Source organism: Polypterus senegalus, chromosome 2 (assembly GCF_016835505.1).
Source record: "Polypterus senegalus isolate Bchr_013 chromosome 2, ASM1683550v1, whole genome shotgun sequence".
Taxonomy (NCBI): Eukaryota; Metazoa; Chordata; class Cladistia; order Polypteriformes; family Polypteridae; genus Polypterus; species Polypterus senegalus.
The window spans coordinates 65393288-65419669 of NC_053155.1; the positions used below are offsets into that span (position 1 = coordinate 65393288).

The 26382-nt window shown below is 35.7% G+C and overlaps 1 protein-coding gene across 6 annotated transcripts in view; it reads right to left on the minus strand.

The window, feature by feature from the left end:
* The window catches only part of LOC120522987 (cytoplasmic protein NCK2), a 396008-nt gene that overhangs the window by 202854 nt on the left and 166772 nt on the right, over window positions 1-26382 (minus strand). For 5 of the 6 annotated variants that reach the window (XM_039743868.1, XM_039743866.1, XM_039743865.1 and 2 more), the window contains exon 3: window positions 17906-18028. The exons of the other annotated variant lie outside the window; for it this stretch is intronic. The gene's annotated coding sequence lies outside the window, so the exon portion shown is untranslated. The remainder of the gene's footprint in view (window positions 1-17905; window positions 18029-26382) is intronic. 6 annotated transcript variants of the gene reach the window in all.

The window sequence follows — 26382 nt, forward strand, 5'->3', positions numbered from 1 at the left end:
TTTATGCAGAAATATAGAAAATTCTAAAGGGTTCACAAACTTTCAAGCACAACTGTATATAAATAAATGTTGTTGTTGTTGAGTTTCTGTGTATATGCATATAGCTATGTATGTGTTTGTTAATCTTAAAGTGCAACAGTAGACCAACCTGGTAACGAACTTGACGAGTACACTTACCCTTGAAGAAAACAGGTAAAGGGTAAGTAGAAGGAAATACTACGATAACACAAACAACTTTTGCCATCTCCTAAATATATTTTGTATATACTCACATACATATGTACATGTATATTACACACACACAAACATGTATACTTATTTTTTTTAAATTACTGACAGTTTGTAGCCATTTGATTATTTTGTTTGTGGTTATCATTTCTTCTGCACCTTTTGAGGCACAGTGATTATTACTGTTGCCTCACAGTTCAGATCACATTTTTGGCAATAATACTTGGTCCAGCATAGTTGGCAGAAGCTTCCCTAGCTGCCAGGGACGATTAGAACACCACTGCACCATTATAATTCACTCAAAACTAGTTCCGTTCATTGACTTTAATGCATTTTGCAGAGTTCAGTGAAATTCCCAAACATTTCTGTGATTTCACTGAAATCATAGCAAAGTGAACTCCTCAGTGTTCGTTCATCATTTACTATGAACCTGTGCTTCTATGTTACATTTTTTATTTAATCTGAATATTCTCTACTTTCTTTCTTGAGGAGCTAGATATCCACTACAAGAACTAGTAAGCTGAATACTTGCCACTTTTTTTTTTGTTATGGTGGGGGCAAGTTAAAACACTGGAAAAAAAATGTCCAAAAGAAATACCTGATCAAAACAAAGGGTTTATCTAAATAATAAGGTAAGGTCTCTGTACAACTGACCAGACTATCATCACTATCCAGCCTTCCAGCACCAGGAGCAGCTGCACAGTGTCAGGTTAAATGTGTCACAGGACCCCATTAATTACCATGCCATGACACATTTTATATGTGTATCCAGCCAAAGGGGTTTTATCTGATGGTTACAAATCATACCTACATTCTGTACAAACAAATAGTTTCTCTCCTCTGGTTTTAGAATCCTTTCTTACATAGTCTTCATTACACTATGACCACTGCATCAGAGTAAAACAATCTCTTTGACACAGAGTATAACTTATATGATGATTCACAAATGTGTTATTGTAATCTTATAATAATGTTTCACTAAGAACTAATTTATTAGTTTGTTGTATTGTTTTCCTATTTCTGCTTTAACCTTCTTTATATGTTTAACCTTCTATTTATAGTTTTTCTTCAGTAGACATTATATTACTTAAGGCATATTATATAAATGATGAACAAATAAGAAAAAACTCCAGAGGAGTTAATCAACTACTTATCAGGGGGGGGGAGAGAGAGAGAGAGAGAGAGAGAGAGAGAGAGAGAGAGAGAGAGAGAGAGAGAGACTTTATTAATCCCAAGGGGAAATTCACATACTTCAGCAGCAGCACACATAAAGAACAATATTAATTAGAAAAGGCAATGGAAAAAGAAAAGGAGGATTCAACATCGACTCAAGTTTACTTTCCTGGGGAAAGTGGCTGTCTGGAACACAAGCTTGTCGATGTTGAATCCTCCTTTTCTTTTTCCATCGCCTTTTCTAGTAAGATGCGACGACGAAGTTCCTTTGCAAGCTGAGCCATGAACACTCTTCCTTTTCTCAGTGGCCCCGTGCATGCCTTGCACAGTACATGTGCGTTGACCACCGCCAGCATGTTGTAACACAAAGCAACTGGCCACCTGCATGTTCTTGCGCGCACTCAATCTGACTCTAAGTAACAGCACCAGCATAAATTCACGCCCCATCTGACGCTGTTCGTTTTCAAATAATATTGCATTATTGCATGTCCTGGAGTACAAAAGAAACAGCATACAGCTGTGAGGACTGGGAAGATCGGAGGAAAAAAAACACGCGGTCACTGATTACAAACCGCAAGATGTTATGTGAATGAATATGAATAATATGAATAATGTTGCATCCGTGCCACAAAGTTTTCCGAAATGTACTATACAGGTCATAAAATGAATAATTCCAAATATCATATATACCTATGTCTCTGTTTTTTTATTTGACATCATAGCCCATAAGGTGCATACTAATTCAGCATGAGCAGGAACACTAAATAAAACTGAATAAAAAAAAATCAAGTGACGGTGAGATACGAAGAAGGCAGATTCGCCAGCGTCTGTGCGTCAGCTTTTATCCCTCCAGATGAGAGAATGTCCAGTTCCATTGTCTCAAAACACCACTCACATTTCCAGTTATTCCCAGTTTCAAATAAAAATTAACAGCATCAGATCCCCGGGTTTGGGGGGGGTCAGTAGTATGTATCGTGATTTAGAGAGAATAAAAGTGAATAAAAAAACAGAAACTTTTACAAGTCCTAAAAACATACACCGTGTGTTACAGATGCAAACCAAGTGTATGTGTGTACTGTATAATATTAACAACAAGAGCAGCTTACTACTGAAAATGGCAAATATAGGAGGCAGTGGGTATGAAACCGGGGACTCTTGATTACAAGTCAGCCAATCTTACCGCTACACCACGAAAGCTGTTGCCTTTTCCTTGAACCTTTTGTGAAAGTGTTTATACTTGATCTTTGGACTTCAGGCTTCATACATTATATAGTTTATGCCTACATTTTGTCATTTACTACTAAAATATGAAAAACGTTTCTGTTTTAAAAATGCGTTTAGACAGATTACTGTAGAAACGGAACACACATGAAATGCATGTGTTCCAAATAACGATCTATTATTTCCACTCTAAAACTCCACTTCACTCCTAGATAATCAATCAAGGCATGAGCTGGGAGAAGTTCATGCACATTCTAAGTCGGTGGAGGGATGGAACAGCCAGCTGCTTGCAACTTGTCTTTATCGGCACATTTAGAGGACAAAAGACGCTGCCGGAGAGGTGCGAACGGATTTAAGGCGGACCGGATCTACAAGTTTTTTCGTAGGCTCTGGTAATTCTAGTGTTAAACACCAACACACACCATCACTAATGCTGGACCAATTCTGAGCAGTCAATGAGCCTAAAGTCTTTGGAATGTAAGAAAAAAAAACACTGAGGATACCGGAAATTAAGGCAGTACAATGAGTTGTTAGTACATATATAAACTATATCACAAAGAAATTACAATATTAAGACTAGAATTGGAAGCAATTTTTAATGCATCTTATTAAAAATATATTATTTTCATTTTAGCCTTGACAACAGCAAAATTAGGAAAATAAAACAATCATTACTAATCCACTTTTTGAATGTTTAGCAATATGACATTCATATGTCATTCATTCATATGTCACAAAGCTACTGAAATTCAATTTCCTTTCATTTTTATTTTGTATAATGTTACCTTAAACACAGTCTTGCACTTAAGATGTTGACACATGACCCATAAAATTTCTACACCATTCTAAGCCACCATTCTGCAGTATTTTTTATTTTCCAACATAAACAGAAGCTGAAAACTGATTGACACATTCCTCTTCAATACAAACATGAAGTCCCTAACAAAAGGAGATAAAAGTGGTGTCATGTCAGGCCAATCCCAGCACATGTCACCAGTCCTCTGCGGATACACTCTACACTAACTGACACAAAGTCAAATTTGTGTTGCCAAGTAACCTAATACATGTCTTTGGGAATATAGAGGGAAAAGAACGCAACACAGGGAAAAGATGCAAACTCCACAAAGGTAGTGATGAGGACTCGTCAGCGCTGACCACAGCATTACTGAAATTCTTTACACTTATAAGATAAGCAACCTACTTAACTGGAAAAGCGAAACTTTCGGTATTGAATAAAGAGGCTTGCCAGGGAATTAGCTGGATGTTTGGGCTTAGGATAGAAGTAATCAAAGAACTACGTCAAAACTGCCTATACACACTTGGTAAAGCTAGTTTAAAAGGATGGAGGGAAAAATAGGCTGAAAGAGAGGTATTTGGCTGAGTAAGCACCTGCTCATCTTAGAACTGTAAGACACTACAGAGGATGGTGAAGTCAGTGGTGGTTCACAGCTGCCTTCTGTTCAAGACAAATATATCACACTCTCTCTACAAAAGGAAAGCAATATAATTCAGAACATTCGCTATCCCCCACAGTCACCTCTTCCTCCTCTGTTCTAGTCAATGATACAGACCCATTAGAACCTGTGGAGCTAAATTCAAGGAAACATTTTATCCTGTATTCACACATTTTAAGTCCATACTCAAAACTGCACAAGTGTTCTTTGTATGTATTTATTGTCTGATGTTACTTTTAATGTATGGCTTTTTTAATTGTCTGATGATGGTACTATATTACAAACACTTGTCTGTCACAAATATGCATACAAGGATCTCAATGTACTACATACACAAGAATAAATGTCAACTTGAACATAATTACATTATGTCCGAGTTGATTACTATTGTGAAAAAGTTTTAAGATGGCTATGGAATATCTAAAAAATAAATCATGCACACTGGTTTTATATCCAATAAGCAGGCATTTTAGAAAACAGGCTTCCAAGAGCTTACATCATATTCTTTATACAGTTTTCCAAAAGATTATCAATTTACATAACCAGAGATGAACTGACCAAACTGCACTATATGCAGTAGAGCTTGAGGGTCACAGCATAAAATACAAATTCTAGATGAGCACAGCAAACCAACCACAGAACCAATCATAGCTGACGAAAATATGCAGTGGATAAAATGGTTGAAGAAAGGGGCAGCTCCATAAACTGCATAATCACGGTGTTCACACAGGAAAGGTAATATCGTCTGAGTCTTTTTCCTTTACTTATACATCCTTATAACTATCAAAGCAAATTTAATAAGCCAAAATAATGTTTGTGTTTATTTTGAGAAAATGTAAAGGAGCTGCACAAACTATAATTCAAATAGAAAACAGTCATTATTTATAAAGATGCAGATACATCTGTTTATTCTTGTGTTAATCACATTAACCCAGTGGTAAAATTCCCACATGCTGAAACTACAGCCAAAATAATATTTTTCATAAGTGTAAGGTCATTCTTTCATATGAAAAATAATTTAGTTAAATCTGGTCAAGCTTTATTTACTTTTCAAATAAAAAAAAGCTACTGGTAGAAATTAATCTACAAGCCTGCAGTTGAAACCTTTCAACGCAAAGTAATTTTCACCTCTTTGTATAATTTTCACATATTTATTTACATAAAGCTAAACAGAATAATGACATATCCAAATAAACTGAACCAATTCATGTTTATAAAGAAAAAACATGAATATCTTTACTAACCATAAGCCACGATTTATGTTTGTTTTATTTTGATTTATTTTATTTATTTATTTGCCTAGATGTTCTGCATACCTAGGACACTTCAAGGAGGCAGAAGGTTTGAAAAAATCCTGGACAGGCTACTGATGCATCTCAGGGTACAATTGGAAAGATATTCACTTACTCATGTCTGAGTGATGAATATCATTTCACAATTATCAATTAACCTAACATGTAAGATGTAGGAACACAATGGAATACCAGGAGAAAATGAATAAAGACAGTTAACAAGATAGGAATTTGACCTACGTACCTGAAGTTGTGAGGTATTCGTGATGACCAATGTCCTAAAATGCAGCAACTGATTTAGGATCTTTCAAATTATGAAAAGTATTTTTACTTCTGGAATGTATATACAGTACAGTACATTACAGAGAAAAAAGTTCAATGGCACTAATGTCCTGCAACAGCTTCTGTGCTAGTTTATCTTCGAGCGCAGTATCAGATAAACAGGTTATAGTGCTTTGACGTGTCTATGTCTAAGATAAAGAGAAGTATCCAATTTCTAAACAAACAGTTAAAAGAAATCTTTATGTTAATGCAAAGCCTGAGAACTTTAATATGTACAGTGATAAGGAAAATAAGTGTGTACCATGCAAATGCTGGCCTTTTTCACATTTTTTGAAAAAAAGATACTTACTCATCATTTTAAAAATACTGATAGTTAATTTAATAAGTTCAGATGACATAAAGATTAAATGACACCATATGAATAAAAGATAACATTCATCATTTAAACCATTTGAGGGTTCTGGGGAACAGAGCCTGCCCTGGCAGCTTTAAGTGATGTCCCCGTGCCACCTCAAGGCACACTCACACGCTCATTTGGCGCTTTTCCACAGCATAGTACGGCACAGCACGGTTCAGTACAGCTCACCTTGGTTCGGCTCAGTTCGGCTTGGTTTGCATTTCGACTGCAGTTTATTACCGCTTTAGAGTGGGCGGGATTATTCACGTGTCGTTATAGTTGTGCCGCCTCTACTGCTCGCTCTTCATTTTTTTTAACTTGTCCCTACACTGTTTGTAAGTCCGATGGTAGCCATGTGCGCCCAAGAGCTTAGCGACCTCCTGAAAAACTTTTCATTCGCGTCGCCCATCCAGCTCTCGCTGGATCCGCTCCTCGGCTACCAGCGAGAGGAACGTCTGTACTTCCTCAATAGACCACGAAACAGCCATTTTTGGTTAAAACAAAATGGTGCGTCTGAACCTTCGCTGGCTGTGCTAAAAATCTAGCGGGTCTGTTGTGTCTCGTGTCGCAAGTTCAGTGACGCAGTAATGACGATTTTCTCCGGCCAATCAGTGACCAGCAGAGTTTACTTGTCACGGTTTGGTAACGGAACCTCGGCTGAGGTGGTACAAAAAAAAGGACCATGTACCAGGTACTGTTCCCAGTGGAAAAACCCCCAAAAGTGAGCTGAACTGAACCGTGTCGTGCCGTACTATGCAGTGGAAAAGCGCCTATAGTGAATAGATAAAATACCCACAGACACTTGCAGTTTGGGCATACACCATAACTGGAACAGGATTCTCAGGACTACAGAGCTACGAGGTCCAAATTTCATTCCTTCATTTCACCTGTATGACAAGATATTAGGATATAGCGGGACGGATAATGGATGGATAGTTCCTTTATTGCACTCATTTATACTATTAAAAATCAACAGAAATGCTAATTCCTTTGGCAGGAAAAAGTTAATATGTCCCTACCATTATCAAATACCTAAAATTAGAAACAGATACAAATGATTAGAACACTATTGTTTTGAAAGTAACTTGTATGGTTATTTTATATATTTTAAGCCCTTATAAACTCTCCCACACTGTTAACATTATTAGAGCCCTCTAGACATGAAATAACACCCTTTAGTCAAAAGTTTAAACTGTGCTCCATGACAAGACAGAGATGACAGTTCTTTCTCACAATTAAAAGAATGAAAATAGATCTTCTTCTCTTCAGGAGCAGAGAATTTCAGAGAGAGAGACAGAGAGAGAGCGCTCGCAAAGAAAAGGAAACAATCAAAAAATCAATACGTGGGCTTTTAAGTTTACCGCGGCATTTTTTAGAGGAGCGTCAGTATCTTTTAAGCAAACAGCCTCTGTGCAAACAGCCCCTCTGCTCACATTTCCTCTGTCAGGCGCAGAGAACGTCAGAGAGAGAGCGAGATTAAAGCAAACAATCAAAAAATCAGTAAGTGTGCTTTTGGAAGAACCGCGATAAAGCGGCATTTCTTAGAGGTGCGTCCGTATCCACTAGGCAAACAGCTTCTGTGCAAACAGCACCTCTGCTCACAGCCCCTCCGTCAGGTGCAGAGAATGTCAGAGAGGGTGAGATAGAGGCAGAGACAAGCAAACAATCAAGCTCCGCACGGGATGCATATCTTATAGCATTGAGGAGGTTTAGTTAATATGTAATACATGTTCTGATTGGGTAGCTTCTAAGCCATCTGCCAATAGCGTCCCTTGTATGAAATCAACATGGCAAACAAACTGAGGAAGCGTGTAGCATAAATTAAACGACCCATTGTCCGCAGAAATCCGCGAACCAGCGAAAAATCCGTGATATATATTTAGATGTGCTTACATTTAAAATCCGCGATAGAGTGAAACCGCGAAAAGTCGATATAGCGAGGAATTACTGTATTCTTAATTTGGAAACACAAAAATCAACCTTAATAAAAGGGATCCTACAGTATGTGAGTCTGTTTGTCCAGTTGCTATGTCTCCATCATTCCAATAGATGGCATATCACAAACATTAACACAGGTTTTATGAATCCCATACCAAATAGCATATAACAGTGACATACACATAGCATGGTGGACAGCAAACATTAAACCTGAGCCCTGCATGATTACATAGATTTCAATCTATCTTAGACGGGTAGCACAGCTAGTGTTATTTAAGTAAATTAACTAATTCAGCAGAAAAAATGTTTTTATGCTGATTTTAAAGTTTGAATTTGACTCAAAATTATTCAGACGTTTTGCATTTTACATTTTGCAGTTGATTTTTCATTTCCCTTGAGTGATTTCCAAGTCCAGTGAAATTTATCATGTGGAGCTGCTTCTGGAGTTCTTGATTTCCACTTGTCAATGTTAAATGTCTTCTTTTCATCCATTCTGTCTCATTTTATCTTGTTTACATGAGCTTTTCTGTAACAGCATTCTACATTTATTTACTGGGACTTACTATTGCTCATTCTGCCTTGTGGTTTTACAAAAATCAGTATCTTCTTAGTACTTCCAGATTTTGTGTCTGCTTCTTTACCTCAATAACCAAAATAAAAATATTTATAGACAAAAATGTTGGTTTTCAACAGCTGCTTGTCCAAATAAAAGCTCCAGCAGAATAATTTTATTTTAGATCAGACTCAAATGCCATTTGGATTACTCTTCTAATTAAGAAATAGCTCATTCTGGACAATGATGTTATCTTGAAAATGTGCTTAAATTGCCTTACTAATCATCATACCTTTGCAAAGTGAAATTGTTTAATTAAACATTCAAATTTCTTTTCAAGATATCCTGGATCCTTTGCTATTGCAGATAGACTGAAGGATAACACACTGCAAATGACAACAACTCATAAATAAAAATTCTTTCTGCCTTATAATTTAATAACTCTTATGAGTTTATTACAAAAGCAAATATGTTCCAAATGCCCTTCTTTGCTGAAAATCCATCCACTGCCTTGGGAAAGCTAAATAAACTAATTGCACATTTTGTAAATTTCAGGGTTTAAAAGGAAAATTAAAAATGATTTATTACCATGCTGCATATCTGAGTGCCAAAAATGTCATATTTGATCGATTAACCATCTCATTAGAACAGAAAGAACAAATATTACATTTTTGCTTCACCATGTTGACATTTTGAGGTGATATTTTAATGAACTAAACCCACATGTAGACAGTGGGACCAAATACTAATGTAATCCACCTTAAACCCTAAGATTGCCGTTTCAGTCCTGAGCAAATTAATTAATCTGGTTGGGCAACAACTGTTAAAAATATTCATAAATATTTCTACAATAGCTCTGCATTTGAAAAGCATGTTTACTGCAAAAACCTGTTATTAATGGACAAAGTAAATAGTGCCTTATTTTGCTAGGCTTTTAGTAGCTCAAATGGTCTTTGCTAAAAGAACCAACTTCTGTTTGGCAGACTGAGCTGTTGCTCACCTCTACAACTGTCCAGTGAATCTTTGCTCTAAATTTCAACTGGTTTTAATTAAAGAGGAGCTGACACCTCTAAAGACATTTGCGAGATGAAGGAGATTAAACTTCCGCTTACACTGATTAACATATTTTCATGCACCTATGAGCAGACATTGCTCTGTACCTGGAATCTGACTTAATCAGCAGATGCAATACCATTCCTTTAAAACCTTTCGATCAATCTTTGTGTAGTTTAAAGTACCCTCTTTATTTACTAGAAGTTCACCCTGTTTTGGGGCGGAAAGCATTCTTTTGGTCTATGGGTTCCTTCCTTTGCTGACCATCTTCTGTCATGTGTTCAGTGTCTTTTGAAAGAAGTGTCCACTTTTAAGTTCAGTTTTGAACACTGCTGAGCATTTGGCAGGTGCCATATGTTTTCACAAATGGATTCTCCTGCAGTCAGGATCTATCACACATTCAAAGTGTTTAGAGAATACTGCTTTGGCTTAGCAGCAGTAGTCATAAAATGTATTTTCTTCCAGCTATTGTAATTTTGAAAGAGGAAATGTTGTGCCATTTAATAGTGTATGAAATGTAGACCCATTCCAACACCCCCTCAAATGGTGTGCATCTTGTTGCTAAACAAGGTTTTCATTTTTAATACTTCTCCACTCTAAGTGAACATTAGGATTGGTGTTCAAGTAAAGTAACCTGCATGTAGCATATAGTCCACTTGTACTTGTTTTCAGCCTCAAGTCACATGGAATGATTGGACAAAATGTGACTTCACAAGGCAGAGCAATAATGGGTCTCCAGATGTACCAGAATGGAAAACTAAAGGAAAGGTGTACAGTGCAACTGTAAACAGAAAAATACAGGAGACGCCAGGGCTGATGAAGCTAAGTTTATTTGTAACATCTCATTATACAGGCAAAATAAAGGAATGAAATTTGGACCTCGTAGCTCTATAGTCCTGACAATCCTGTTCCAGTTATGATGTATGCCCAAACTGCAAATGTCTGGGTGGATATTTTACTTGTTCACTAAAAGCGTGTGAGTGTGCCTTGAGGTGGCATGTGGACATCACCTAATGCTCAGAACCCTCAAATGGATAAAATGATGAATGTTGTGTTGTATTCATATGGTGTCATTTAATCTTTATGTCATCTGAACTCTAACAAACCCACTGACATTTACCAAGGGATTTGCCAACATGTGGGGAAAACACAAGGACAGACAGAGGTGAGTGTTTGAGATGCTTCATGTAAAGACAGCAAACAAGAGAGCAACCTGTCACAATCACAGAGGTTAAAAGAACAAATAACTCTACAAAGGCTAACTTTTTGTAATATCTCAGAACACTTGAATTAACTTTATTTTGTGCTTTTAATATTTAAAAAGTCATAAGAATACTTTGAACAGTGTTATTTCTGAAATGATGCCTAAAATGTTTGTTGCCATCAAAAAATACAAGGAAAGTTAATCTAGAAACTAAATTGTTTAGATTTTCAATTACTCTAAAACATACAAAAGCATAACTACATTGAGACACAAAAAGACAAATGAAAGAGACAAGTTTCTTTAATAGCTCATCTTATTTTAACATTGAGTCAATGTTTTATCTTTTCCTCTAACTTGAAAAACTCATTTTATACATTTTCTTTAGTCTAGAATGAGAAATTCTCTCCTTCCTTTCAAGCTTTATTTATAAATACTTATGCAAATGAATCACTTATACAGCCGTGCAGTAGTGGAATAATTAAAAGCTTTTGGATCTGAACAAATGAAAACAGAATCTTAACATCTGGTGGAAATGCTAAATAAACTTGGACGTGAGGTTACTGGAAGGTGAAGCTTTACTTCCTACAAGAACTATACAAAACTTACAACACTTCTATTCAGTCTTGTTTATGCATGTGTTTAGAAAGTGAGAGTTTCCCTAAAAAAGATGCAATGCAAATTTAGTGAGTGCTTAAGTTTACAAGTGGATTCTTCAAAGTAATACAATAAGAAGAAACTTTCTGATAAAAAGTTATTTCAGGTAGCAGCAGATTGCAAAAAAAGAACTAGAAAAAGACAGCACATCCTCATGCAGAGAGTACTTAAATAGTGTCGTTATACAAGTATAAATATGAGGAACTTTCAAACAGATTTGTGGTTTATGTCTAACATGGACAATGACTCACATTATTCCATTAAATAAGTTAGGGGCATTGTTTTTTCATTGTACTCATGACTGGATGACAAATATATTGTAAGGAAATACAAACAGCATCTTCTTATCTGACAATATATCGCTAACATCTAAAAACACAATAAAATAAGTAAAATACATTTAAAATAGATATAAAAGCTAAACTGCGTAGCAATTCTTTGTATGGTTTAGAACCTTCTGCAAATAATAACCAATCCATTAAAAATTGCTACTCCAGTTCTAAAACATATCTCAGCAGCATTAGGCACAAAACAGGAACCAACCATGGACAGAGAATCTGTTTATTGCAGGGCAAATAAATGTGTTAATCAAAATTCATCAAAAAAAATGTAATTAATCCAAGTTCTTCGGTTTTAATACAGTGCCAAGTCATTGTTCAAGTGGAGCTCTATGGACCCGATGTCAGTGAGTGTGCGTGTGTGTTTAAGGTGGCCCAGTAATGTACCTGCGCTCTGTCTAAGGTGCCTGGCGAATTTATTTATTGTGAGTATGGTATTAGAATCTGTGTCCCTAGAATTGACAAGTAGCAGATCAAATCACTGTACTGCGATGGAAAAACTATAACAGATTCCTGTGTCAATCTAACCTTTAATTTGTTCTGAATAAACTATACACTTCTACAGTATTGTGTCGCCATTCCTTTCACTTCTCCAAGTCTTCTATTTTCAGTAAAGCTGAAGGGTTAAGCAAACACACATCCTCTATGAGCCCTTACCAACAGAAGCAAGAGACAGAAGAGGTTTTCTCTGTAGCTCTTTGGCAGTTTCAAGAAGCACTTGTGAGAAGAGCACCAACGAGGTGACAAGCACAGGAAAGTGTGGTCTCACTGGTTCAGCTTCTTAGCCTCAAACCATGTGCCTGTCTATATGTAGTCTAACTGTTCTCCATGTGTCTGTATAGACTGCTTTCAGGGCACACCGCTTTTCCTTCTACATCCCATAGAAGCATGTGTTAATTGGATTGTTGACTCCACATTGATCCAATATAGAATGAGTGTGGCTGTAAATCTATGAGTGTGTGCTGCAATGCATCTTACCCAGAGTTCTTTCATGCCTTTTTCCCAGGGTTGCCAAAACAGTGCCCTACACATCCCCAGACCCAGAGCTGAATCAAGTTGAGTCTTCTGTGACTAGTTTTATGTTGTTGAAAATATTAACTAAAAACTAAACACCATATGTATATACTGTATAATCGATGTATACAAGATCACATTTTTAAGAGTAATCAACACAGTACAAATATTGTGGTATTTAAAGACAATGCAAACAAATATGTACTCGATAGTGAAATCTAACCTGCCTGGTGTATTATGAATATCAAGTTAATTTACAGTAATGAAAAAATATAGATATTGAAAGCACCATAATATATGAGTTTTAAATAACAATATGTGTCTGAAACTAAAAGCAGCATGTCATTTCTCATTGTAGTGCTTCACTGTATTTCTAAAATGTTTAGCTTTGAAAGACAGATAAGAAAGGCTTCAAACGCTTCAGTTTAAACAGTATACCAGTTACCCCTTGATTTTGCACAACAGTAAATAAGAAAATGAAAAACTCTAAAAATGTTAAATACTTGAGATGAAGCTAAATAATTAAATCAATTGTTATTTTAACTTACTGTGAGTAAATTCAAACTGCTTAATTACAAAGGAAGATTTTGCTTTGAAACAGTAATCTCTTTCATTTAGATAACCTGACTATATATTACGAAGCCTTTAACTCCATCTTAAGATGTGCTTCCGTTTACCCACATCTATCAAAAGGTTTTCTCTTGTTATTATGAAGCACATTATAAAAAAGTGTTTTAAACAAATGCAAGAAAAAAAAGGGAAAGTGATTTTTTTTATTTAACAAGTAAAATAACATAAATCTTATTTAATTCAATGTTCTGCTCAACTCTTCCATGAGAGGTTTTCAACTTTGTTCTTTAAGATTGTAACTATACACTTAAAGAGAAGTGCTACATTTGGTCTTTAACTTTTATCTTTAATTATAATTCTAACTAACCTATATGCAGTAGCTATAATAAAAGGTAATGTATAAAGTTGCTCACTCTAAGGGAAAAAATGAAATTTCCTGATAATCCACTAGTACCTTCATCACCTTTCCACTTGCGAGACTAGATAGCATCAGCACTTCACCAGTTCCTTTTAACCTGACTAATGAGCTCTAACATATACTGTATACTTGGGCCAAAAGCGTGTTCTTTAGCTAAAACTGCATATAACAAGAATTTGTTGAGTTTTTTTGCTACAACTGGTGGCTTGCTCTGGCTCATCTTTAGTACTAAAAACCACTATTTTTAATTACATTTTTACATACTGGAAGATGCTAAGAAAGGGATAATGACAGCCTTAAGCATTTAATAGCAGCTTGTAGCTGGTAATTAAATGAATCTCGCTAATATCAATTCTGCCTGCTAAAAATGCGTTCACTTTTCTTTCTCTTTTAACAAGAAGGTATTAATATGTTTCAGTTACAACAATACTGTATCTGTGCAGAGGGGGGTGAACTTTGATCTAAGTCATGCATTGATACATGCAGAGTTTAATTTTCTCACTCTATATTTATAATTACCCTTTTTATTATTTTAATAGCTGTTCTAGGGTGCGTTTTGGTATGAAATAAAGAATCATTTAAATTTGAATTTGCAGTCAATGGAGCTGCCTCTTATTTTCAGTACCTCTGCAACTTCTTGAAATGTGCACAACAGAACTTCAAGATGCCAGTACATGGGGCATCTCAGTTATTTTCTTCATTTGGTTTTTCATGAAAGTGCAAGATAAAGAGGCTAAGACAACAGTCATTTCAGATCAGAGAAACTGACTAAATACAGAAAACCTATCCGCTTAGTTTAAAAAGCGCCACCAGTCAAAAATTGCTTCTGTTCTTCAACGGCAACATCAGTTGTCCGATTTTGTTGAATGTAAATTTTTGGAATACTAAAACAGGAAAAACTGAGGTATACTTTTAGATACCTTGAAATTGTGAATTGGGCTAGTCATCACTATACAATACAGTATGTAGTTGCCATATTATTCTGTATTTTAACAGAAGGTGCACGATTGAAAAAAGGCTGGGCATACTTAGTTGCAACACAAAATGTAGAGCATCTGCATCCAGCACAGCCACATTCAGTTGATTCCCAAAAAGAGCTAAGAAGTGGAAGCCAGTTCTTTAAAATTACTCAGATGTTCTTGACTTTGTGCTAGTAACTATTGAAAACAAAGTCATGGACTTTTGTATCCTAAAGAAGGAACTCTCACTTTGTGTCAATATTAAACATTATTTTTAACTGTCCCAACCTATCACAAACAGATCATGTTATATCTCTCTATTATAAAGGGAAATCCTGGGACGAGACTTTCTCTGAGATAATTTCAACTCCTGTGAGAGATAATTTCAGGTCCCACGAGACGAGACTTTTTGTCAAGAGATTTTGACAAGTCCACCCCTCCTCTCAAACATTTACAACCACGCCCACAGTCCAATCACTTCTCATTCGTGTGAATGCTATTGTCAGAAACAGTTCCTGCACTCTCAGCCCCAAGTGGGGTCGGAAATAAAAGACGGAGTAGAAGAAAAAGTAGAACATCGTAAAGAGGTTCAAAAATGTTGGCACGATACACATGCAGAGCAGGTTAGATATTATGAAAGTACTAAAATTCAAAAGTCTCAAAAAACTGATAGCAAAGATCGCATTAGTACTAACAATTGGAAATTATTACTCAGTGAAATAATGGAAAGTCGAAAAAAGATCGAATATATGGACATAGGTGATATGAAAGAAGTATGTAGATATTGTTCGGCTTTAAACTTTTAAGATGGAGACTTGTAGATCGTCAAATTCGTGTTGCCATCAGGGAAAAGTAGTGTTCCTTCCCAATGAAGAGGCCTATCCGCGAGAATTAAAAGATTTGCTGTTTGGTGAAAGTGAAATCCACATACACAAGTGGCAGAGACGTGAAGTGGCTGGTGCGTAGCGCAGGCTGAGGGGGCTGGCAAGCAAAGCAAGCAGAGGGTGCAGCCCCCTAGTACTTTATATTTCCATTTTTATCTAAAATAAGTCCAAGCTAGAACAAAAATGCTTCAGCACACATCTTTTCACTGAGAAATTCTGAAAAAGGATCCTTCTTCTCCCGATATGATTGTTTTGATCAAATACCATATACACATTGAAGCATCAGTAACGTGTTGTCTTTTTGCTTGTCACAAAGCAGCTAATTATGTTTTCAAAGGCACTAGTGATGTGCTAGCAGCAAAATGTTGAAGGTAAAACCTTGCAACCAAAGTCAGTTTTACCAAAAGATAATGCTTTGTACTACACTTCGCTTGAAGAAGGTGTCATTTTTAAGCCACTTAAGTAGCTAAATATACAGTGTTTATTTACTTTTTCTTCTCCTTATTATTATTATTTCAGTACAACATTTATATATTGCATGGTTTAAGGTAATGGGTATGCTATACAAATACAGGTATTATTATTAGAGAATGTTTTAAAAATTCACGAACAATTAAAACATCAGAAACATTACAAAATCACAAAAATTTCCATGACAACAGGCCATTTAGACCAACAAAGCTTGTCAATCCTATCCAACACCGAATAAATCAGTTTTCCTTTGAAGTAAAATCTCAATAAGATCAGGTGAGGTACAGAAACTGCCTATTGTTATACAGTAACCTTAGTTAAGCGAAGGGTCCAGCAGTGACAACATAGATGAAGTACCAATGCCAGATTGACAGTACTTGCTGTCCCAATTGTTCCCTCAACAGGTATAAAATATTTAGTTTAAGATATACCTTGTCTCACACAGCATGTAGAACATAATACCAACTCGTGTGTGTTTGGATGCAAAGTACTGTTTCCATTTCAATATACACTTGTATCTCATGAGACTTTTGTCAATACTTATGTCACGATGATCACCTGATACGCATTCCACAGGTTATGCAGTTTTGGTGCTGTGTGATTGGCTTCATCACAATTATCGTAATCAGTGGAAGGCAGGTATTTAAAGATGAGTGAAAAACAACACTCACTGATAACTTCACTGAAAACAAATGGTTTGTGGATCAGTACTGTCTCTGGACTGGTTTGCACACTGTGCCCTGAAGTTTCAGGAGACTGAAAAACGTTCACATTTTGTCTGCAGTGACAGACTGCCAACAACAGAGACATTTATATAGAATTCCAAGCCCAGGACACACTTGGGGTTAACAAGTTTTCAAATGTGCCCCCATGTTCTTGTTAACACTTATTTTAAAGTAATAGTCCCTTGTAATCTATGTTTTCTTAAATTGAAAAGGTTCAACTCCTTCAGTCTTTCCTCATAACTCATACTTCGCTTCCCAGGAATAAATCAGTGACTTTTTTCTGGACTATATCTAGCAAAACTATGTCTTTTTTGTAACCGATAGACCAAAACTGCACAAAGAACTCCAAGTTTGGCTTCACAAGTACATTATAAAGGTCAAGCATAACCTTCTTTGACTTGTGCTCTACATATTGTACTACATGACCTAACACTTTGTTAGCCTTCATAATGGCTTCAGATCACTTCCTGGAGGTTGACAGTGACGAGTCTGCTATGACTCCTAGATCCTTCTCATAATGGGAAAGTTATGCCACTTTTCACTGCAAAATGTTGCTGAGGAACTCCAGCTTCCTTCTCAGTCTGCAATATACACATTTTTAATTTAGAACAGACGCTGAGTAACAACTTTACAAAAGCTATTATTGAACCATGGGAATTATTATTATTAACCAATATGTATGCATACAGTTTTATTTGGATAACCAGGAATCCCAAATAAATTTGTAATATTTAGCACACCTTGCATGTTTTAAGATTTTATTTTACCATTATATTCATTATTTTAAATAATTTAAGATAATACTGCAAGAACATCTACCTGTTCCTACACCTTAAAACTGTCTGGCAGGTTTTCAGGATCACACTTCACTACATTTCACTACTTTGTTCCCTATTTTCCAGTTTCCAGCTCTGTATTCTCCTGCTTTTCAAAAACTCAAAGATAAATAAAACTATTTCTATATTTAGGATCTCAAATTTAAAATGTCCAACTTAGTCCAATCTTGCCTGAGCTCAACAAAGAAACAAACTGCAAAAGTGGATTTTAACACAAAAATACCCTTTAAATAGTACTCACAAGAATCTTCACACACAAGAGCCTGGTAGGAGTGACGATACTTGATCTGTCAACCACACTTCACTTGTGATCTTCAACAGTTTTCCATCATTGTAACAGGCTCAGCTTTGATCCTGGAAGGATCTAGAAGGAGAAATTCAAGGCTTATCAGTATATAAAGATTTAACAGCAAGCTTAATCTATTAATCAGTAAGGGCACAAAAAATGTTTTTTGAAACTGGTCACTCTTTTCCATCTCAAGGAAGACTGTCAGCATTAATCTTTTTCCTTTAATAGCTACTGTGTTCTGCTGCAGTCTCACATGAGCTGTCCTTGAAAGCTTCAATATTAAATACTGCATGCTAGCAATAAATGTGTTTATGTGTCAGATATTTGATTTAATGGTTATAACTGTGTTTGCTCAGCACTTTATATGCATCCAGATAAATGCTGAGTTAAAGTACAATTTTCCTACTATACTGCAGTAGGAGCAAATAAGAGCCAATTGAAAGAATGAGAAATATAAACCCTCAAATGACAAAACAAAGTCCTAATGGCAACAACAAATCATTGGCCAAACAAGGAGAAGCAGGCCTAGTAGCTTTGTAAAAGTGGGCTTTGCATTTTAAACTTTACTTCTCCCATCTCAACTATGATTTTGACTTCTAAAAATGCAACAAGAAAACAGAGTATTTTTTTCCCCAATATTAATTTCACAGCCATCATGCCAACTCTGTTTCCACTTGGAGGCTCTGTTTGCACTCACATTTTTTCCTCCTGGTTACTGCAAAGCTGTGGTAAACACTAGTCATGCCTATTCATTTAGTATAAGGAAAAAAATGAAGAAAAGCCAAAAAATTAAACAGAATTGCTGAGTGTTTTTGCAAGTAACAAACAAACAAACCATTAATTATTAATTAAAAATATACTTCAATTTCTAGGCTACCAAAATTGTTTTAATGAACCAAACATATTTCTGATTAATTGGAGTGAACCGAAGCATTTTTAAAACTATTCAGAAACAGCTACATCCCTGGGTGATTTTCTTTAATATATGTGAAATTATAAATACTTCCTGTTAGTTAAAGCTCTGCTTGATTGCCTGTGTTTTTTCCCTTCATCCACCAGCAACAACATTCCCACTAGGCTGAGGTGAACAATTCTGAACTGTTTTGAGTACGATAAAAATAGTCCACGTACTACAAGAAATAATACAAGAAGAACTTGAAAATTAATCTAAGAACTAAACTAATCTAAAACTGAACTAAGAAAAACTATAAAGCAGAAATGAAAAAGGAAAACTAACTGATACACTTGACATTATTTATTTATTGAATTAAAAATAAAATGTATGAACATTCATACACCCTAATTACCTAATAACAGCGCCCAGTTTGTGTGTTCTCAATGTTGTCCTATTATTTGGATGGATTAACTGTCTTATTATGAGTGCATTGTGAGCGTTGTGTGTGTAAGTATGCCTTGGAAGTATTCAAACTCCTGGTCAATAAATAAATGGAAATGAAATTCTTACTCACAAGGGTGTGATCAAAATGTTTCACATCTTAATCAGAATGGCTTATTCTACTTTGCAGACTTAGTAGGATCAGCTACTGTGTACAAAATCTGTGAATTACAAGTTTCCAGCATTTGTGGCTTATACTGTACATTTCTTTATTCAACATAAAATTAAGTACTATGTTATCAGTAGACTTCTATTGCTACAAAATAAAAACTTTTGGAGATTCATTTTCTTTTAGTCAGTATGTACCAGGACCTGTCACTTTCTTGTTTATGCAACAGGTTCAGAGGTGAAGTGCATAATTCTGTCATCGCAGGATATTTGTCAAAGATGACCCAAGGTCTAGCCAACCTTCAAGATAATGATTAAGAAAATATTGCCATCATGGAGAGAATCATAAAGTGATAGTAAAAGAGATAATAGATAGTATGGGGATACAGTATGGATTATCTAAATCCATTCTTCATGAAGAAATTAACATTTGGGCAAGGTCTGTGTACATTGGGTGCCCAGAATGTTGACTCCTCAAATGAAGTACAGTATCAAGGCATCTGATGTTCCCTGAAGAATCTCGAGATAATGAATTCAGTATGTAGGAAATTTAGAGTACTTCGTAAACGAGGATAAATGTTGGATACCTTACAGAATCCAGACATTGTCAAAACAATGGTGAGTCACAAATTCCAAACAAATTTAAGGTCCAAGTTTGTTCCAGCAAACCATGCAATTTTGTTTTTTAATGATCTTAATGGTAGAGCATATATTAATTACAGTATGTGCCCTAAAAAGTCCACATATCCACTCAATATTTCACTGATTTATTTATTTTTTTTTGCTGTACGCTACAGTCAGTCATGGGTTGCACAAGCTGCTCTGCATAAGTATAAATTCAAATAGATAACATACGCATGCCCTATTCTCCACAGTTCTGAAGGGCTTTCTGCATGGAATGTGTTATACCAATGATGACAAGGTTGATGTCAACTACAGATGACATATTTCTTTTACAGTAGCACAAATTATAAATATTATAATAAATCTATTAGTTAGTAATACATTAGTTCACTGCTATTCAACAATCTAGACATATAATCACGTTATTTTGCCAAGTATAAACTCACACAGTTTATTGTCCTAAGGCATTATTCTGTAATATATTTGTTCAGCCTTATGTAAATACAGTATGAACATCTTAAAGATGCACTGCAACAAAATGGTTCTTCTTTTCTTGCTTCTGGTACTTTCAGAAGAGGCAATAGCTCCACGTGATCCCTAACACTAGACTAAGTTGGATAAGGTGCACAATGCTAGTAACCGATCCTTTAGCTTTGTGGGTTCCAAGTCCATGCCTTAGCGACTCACTGAAATGGAGTGACTGAAGAGAAAAGTGGAAATTTCAATAATGGATACCAAAAGCTTCCTAAAGTTTACTGAACTTTATTTAAACTTCACCTTCTCTTGATGCAAAGACTACAATACAATCAAGACAACTCATAACAGATATTTTTCAACTTTAATAAGATCCTGAAAACAATATTTACTCTAAGTCAAAAACATACCCAATATTGAATTAAAGAGGAACAAAAATGAACAAATAACATTAAAATATATAATACATTATTTTTCCCCATGTGGGTCATGTTAAGTATTGGAGTGGGTACTGCCAGCAAACCCAATGCAATATTCTGGTTATATGAAAATGACGTAACACTTTAAAGATTTTAAGATAGTGAGGTTCAGTTGTGCCTTAATGTGCTTTTTTTCCCCTCAATAAAACATGAATCCACAAGCAAAATGTGTTGAACACTACCAAGTTCTCAAATGCTAACTATGGGGAAAAACATCTTGTGAAACTTTACATCTCCCTGCAAGCCAGATTTTCACAAAGAGAAGAAATTATGATACGACTATACAGAGCATCTTCAAGAGCTTCAATAAGAAACTCTGTTGGTCTTATTTTCTTACATACCCCTATAGTATACTTGATATTAATATGGCACTTTTGTCAACTGCATGTTACATATTAAGCACATATTGAGCACTGGGCACAGGAAAATCAACAGCAATGGAATGGCAGAAGTGCCATATTTTGTGACATAGAACTAGACCATGCTATACTGATATATACAGCCAAAAAAAAAAAAGAAAAAAAAGAAAAATCCCAATACTTACCCTCAGTGTATTGACGATATATCACAATGAAAAATATTGCAATACTCTGCTGCATTGATTTCTATCCCCACCTCCCCACCTATCTTGTTGAGGCTCTTACAGTAAAACAGTGGTGGAGACTGAACCTGACACCTTATGCTTTACAGTGTGACTCCTCAGTGACAAGTACACATTACCCAGATCCTCTCTTCTGTTGACAAATAGGAAAACAACAGCAAATGCTTCAAACCCAAGCACTGGGTAAATGCCTGTCCGTTTCTCAATTAATCATTTTCTGTCGCAGCAGGATAATCATAACATAAAATATTCTAAGACTACAATGTAGGATTGTAGCAGGATTCAATCCTGCTCAGCCACTATGCTCTAACTTCAATGTTGATGTTTTCCAGTCATGGTTTCAGACTTGCAGTACAGTCTCTTTTTTATTATCTGATATATCCCGCTAGAAATGTTCAGATCTTTACGACAGAAATAAGTATGCAGCCTATTGGGAATTACTTGTTAAATAGCACACAAAAAGAATGAGAATGATCTTCTAACTAAATGAAATTCCCAATGGAATTAAATGAGCAGAAGAAGAACCAGGTTAATTTCAAGCGAGATCTATGCAAAAATATACAAAATGAGTTTCACTTTTTAACAATTTAAATTAAACATTAAACTATTTAATTTACTCTTAAGAATAAAACAATCTGGGATGCAAATACACTCTGAACTATTATTATTCATCTATCTTGTGGAAACAAGTCACCCAGAAAATATGTCTATTTTTAAAGAAATGGTTCCAGCTTTTTTTTTTCTTTTTTTTCATTTTGTGCTGCAATCCTTGAAGGCGGCAGTCTCTTGTGGTTTAAATAATCTAAGAAAACTTCTGTGCAACATGAGATGAATAGGCCCACAAGCAATACAGTTCCACAAAAACAGAAAACAGCCTGTAACAAAAAATATAACTCAGGAAAGAGAATGACATAACTTAATTAATTTTAATGAAAGTAAACAGTGTCTGTGATTAAATGTCTGAATTCTGAGGGATGCTCTCAGCTAAGCTCCCTAATTACAGTCTGTTCTAAAAAACTTTTATTTTATCTCAAATATTTTTTTCATTTTAATGCAAAGTAAAAAATACAAATCATGGCACTATAAAAAAAACCAAACCTGGACATTTCGATGAATGCAAATGCAATGCAAAACATTTGAATTAGCTTGTTTTGTACCCAGTGATTCCAGAATAGGCTACAGCATCAACATAAATTAGACCAATAGAATACTGGACAAGAACAGGCCAACAAAGTTTACCAGTCCTATCCACTTAATGTTTCCAAAATAAAATCAGGTCTAGGTGTGTAGGTCACTATGGTCTACCACACTGTTTCGTAATGTATCCCATGTGTCTGTGGTTCTGTGTGAATAAACATGTCCTAATGTGTAATAAATTTATCCTTAACAAGTTTCCAAATCTGTCCCCATTCATATTCCTCATAATCCTGAACTGGATTAACTGACTTCAGAGAATGGATCAGCTCAAGAATCTCTATGATGTCAAATGGGGAAAAAATATCTACATATCATTCAACATTGATAAATGTCTGATCCACTTCCTGTGACACAACTCTCTGGTATAATCAAATGTCATTCACAGTCACAACAGTACTAGAAAGGAACTTATTACTGTTTTAAAAGGTGGTATTGGTAGTTAGATAACACCTCTCTATTTCTGGGACATCCTAGAGCTGGTCTGTATAATGTATAATAAAAGCCACAAAAGAACATTCACAGAAATAACATTATTTGCCAAATTCAATCATAAAGGAATTTATGGAAATGCCACAAATATAAACCTATGTAGAACTAAAAAAATATCCATAAGAAAAGGATGGAAAAGCCACCAAGAGGCTTATGGAAACAGAGATGCAATAACAGCTTTCTATAACTGAGATGGAAAAGGCTTTTGTGACAGTAACTGCTCCATTACTTCGTAAATCCAGATAGTATGTGAGAGAGGCAAAAAAAAGTGAGCACTGCTGAAAAAATGTCTTAAATCATAAGTAGGTTTTGCTAGAAGGTAGGCGGGTAACACTAAGATCAAGTGGAAAAAGATTCTTTTCTTTATATCCTAAATGTTTGACAGAACAGTTGCCCTCCATTCGCTCATTACCTTATTCACGGTTGTGGAGAGCCAGAACACACTGCTGTCTTATTCACATACCTACAGTCACACATACAGGGGGTTACCAATAATCTAACTTGTTAAATCTGTGTTATGCGGAAGGGCAACCCACTCAACTTAGAAAGCACATGAAAACTCCACACTGCCACTGACCAGGCTGGTCAGACTAGCGACTTGTCAATCAGAGACAGCCAACTCTACCGTGAAATATGGTATCAGCAATGTCAAACTAAACTAATACCTCATGAAACAAGGCTGCAAAGACAAGAATACAGAAGACAGGACTGAAGTATATAGAATAAAGCTGGAGTCTGCTGGACTGTTTCATTGCATTAAGAATTCATGTTGTAACACAATAATGAGGCTAACACAGTAACTGAGAAGCTGAATGAAAACAAAATGACAAGTCAAAGTAGACTTTAAGAGCTGCAGCTTGATAACGTTATACAAACAGGATTATTCCTGAAAACAGGAACTAGATTAGGAAAAAGTATCATGTACAGTACTGTACCTGTATATGTTAAAACGATGTTCTGTTGACTGCTAGTATCCATGCTATATAAATATTGATTCAAAGCACCTAAAACACAATGGAGCAGGCCTGTTTCGCCTCCTACATCTTAGTGAAACTACAGAACAGTTAACTCCCTTTTAATAACTAGTATCTAAGGGAAAGCTAATTTATCATAAGTAACAAATACTGAGAATTATTGAAAAATGTGAGAGGAAATTAATTGGATTTACAGTATATGGTGCTAAATCAAATAGGGTAGAAAAGCATGAAAATGTAAAAGAAGTTAATAGCTTTATGGATGGGAAGAAGACAGTTGAAAAAAGGTTAGGTTAGTGAAATCAAAAAAGGAAAGGATTTTGGAAATAAAGGAAGCAAATAAATTTACAAAATGATAAGGAAAAGAAAAAGAGATCATCTGATTTAACACTGAACTGTATGAACAATGCATCTGAGCAGAAACCTGTGCCCATATTTATCAGTTGTCTCAGAATTACTCCTGGGAATTGCACTAAAAGTCTGACTACTCCAGAGTAGGACATGAGAACTATTTATTAAGCATCTTACATCTACTCCCAGCAAGGAATAGGAGTTCATGTTTCAGAATGAATGATGTCACGATTTTACAGCACCCCAAGCTGCAAAATGGCACTCATGATGAGGTTTTTTTAGGTTTCATATAATAACACCATTAACAACAACTATAATAATCACAAAAGTAATTAATAGTCAAAGTAGTGTGAGAAGAACAGGAGAAAGATGCAAAGAAGGTACATAATTGTTGCCACTTCACAACAACATCAGGAATAATACTGTAACAACTCGATAAGTCCCAATAAGCACAACGTTTATTTAACAATGAATGAATGATCCATAGCTTTACTTTCAGCAAAATCACCTAGCTGCTGATATGGCCACGGGAGACGCATTGTAAAATAACAGTTACTGAAACTAGCTATGGATATTCCTGCACTGCTACTGAAGTTACGTTTACTCTTCAAGTGTTATTATTGATCGTCTTCCAAAATCTCATGTAATGACATTACCCTCCCTTATCTTCTGCAAGGCTCTATTTATCCTATGCCTCAGGAGTCTCTGCCTGTCTTCTTAAACTTTCTCAGGATTGTAAAGTGTAACGTGAATGTTCCAGGGCTTCATGGAATGCGGAGCTCAGTGTAGCTATATGACATTTTGCTGTTAATTACCCATCTAGCTCTGCCTACCTTTTAGGGAAATATACTGGCCACTACAATACAGTTTGCATCCATGACAACCTTTGTGTTGATGTGATATTGCTTGTGATTCAATTTACATGCTCATCGACACTTTGGGCAATTATTCTTATGTATGTGCTATCAATTATACCAACAACTCCTCGAAACCCAGTGATTTACATGAGTGTCATTGCTTGCATGTCGCTGACCTGACACGGTGCTGTGGGGAAATGTATAAATCTGCATATTACCTCACATGTTGTTAATGCATTCAAAGATTGACACAAAATTCCAGAAATTGATGGTTGTGACACAACCAAATTATTGATATAGCAAATCTGCATTTTACCCATGTCCAAAAACACTAACATTACCAACGCTTTCACTTTGGCTGACAGTACATGTGTTTTCCATGTAGATGAAGCGTGTCCAGCTTTTCCAGAATATTCTGCCTTTTTGGGAATGTACACAACAATCTCTCCCTGAATGTCATCTTCTGGCAGTTCCCAGCTAGTTAGGATAGCTCAAGGGCTCTTCTAAATTCTGGAGAAGTTAGTAGTAGTTTCCTAAATTAAGAAAACTGACAAAATGTCATTACTCCTACTCTTAAGAGTAGGACCAAATTTGTGTCACTCTGAGAAGTTTTGATACATACATTTGTGTAATCATGCATTCACTGTTCATGTTAAAATATCTGTGTTCACAGTATCCGAGTCACATAATGGGCAATTTATCCCAAAATCACATCACTCAAGATGACAGTCTACCCAGCAAAAGGAAAGCCGGTTTACAACTGCACACAATGTTTTCTCTCATGTGAGAAATGAGCCTAAACCTCTAACAAATTTTTACTTCAGTACTGAAGTATGATTCTAAAAAAAAAAACTCTGCACCTAAACCTTATTGTTAAAA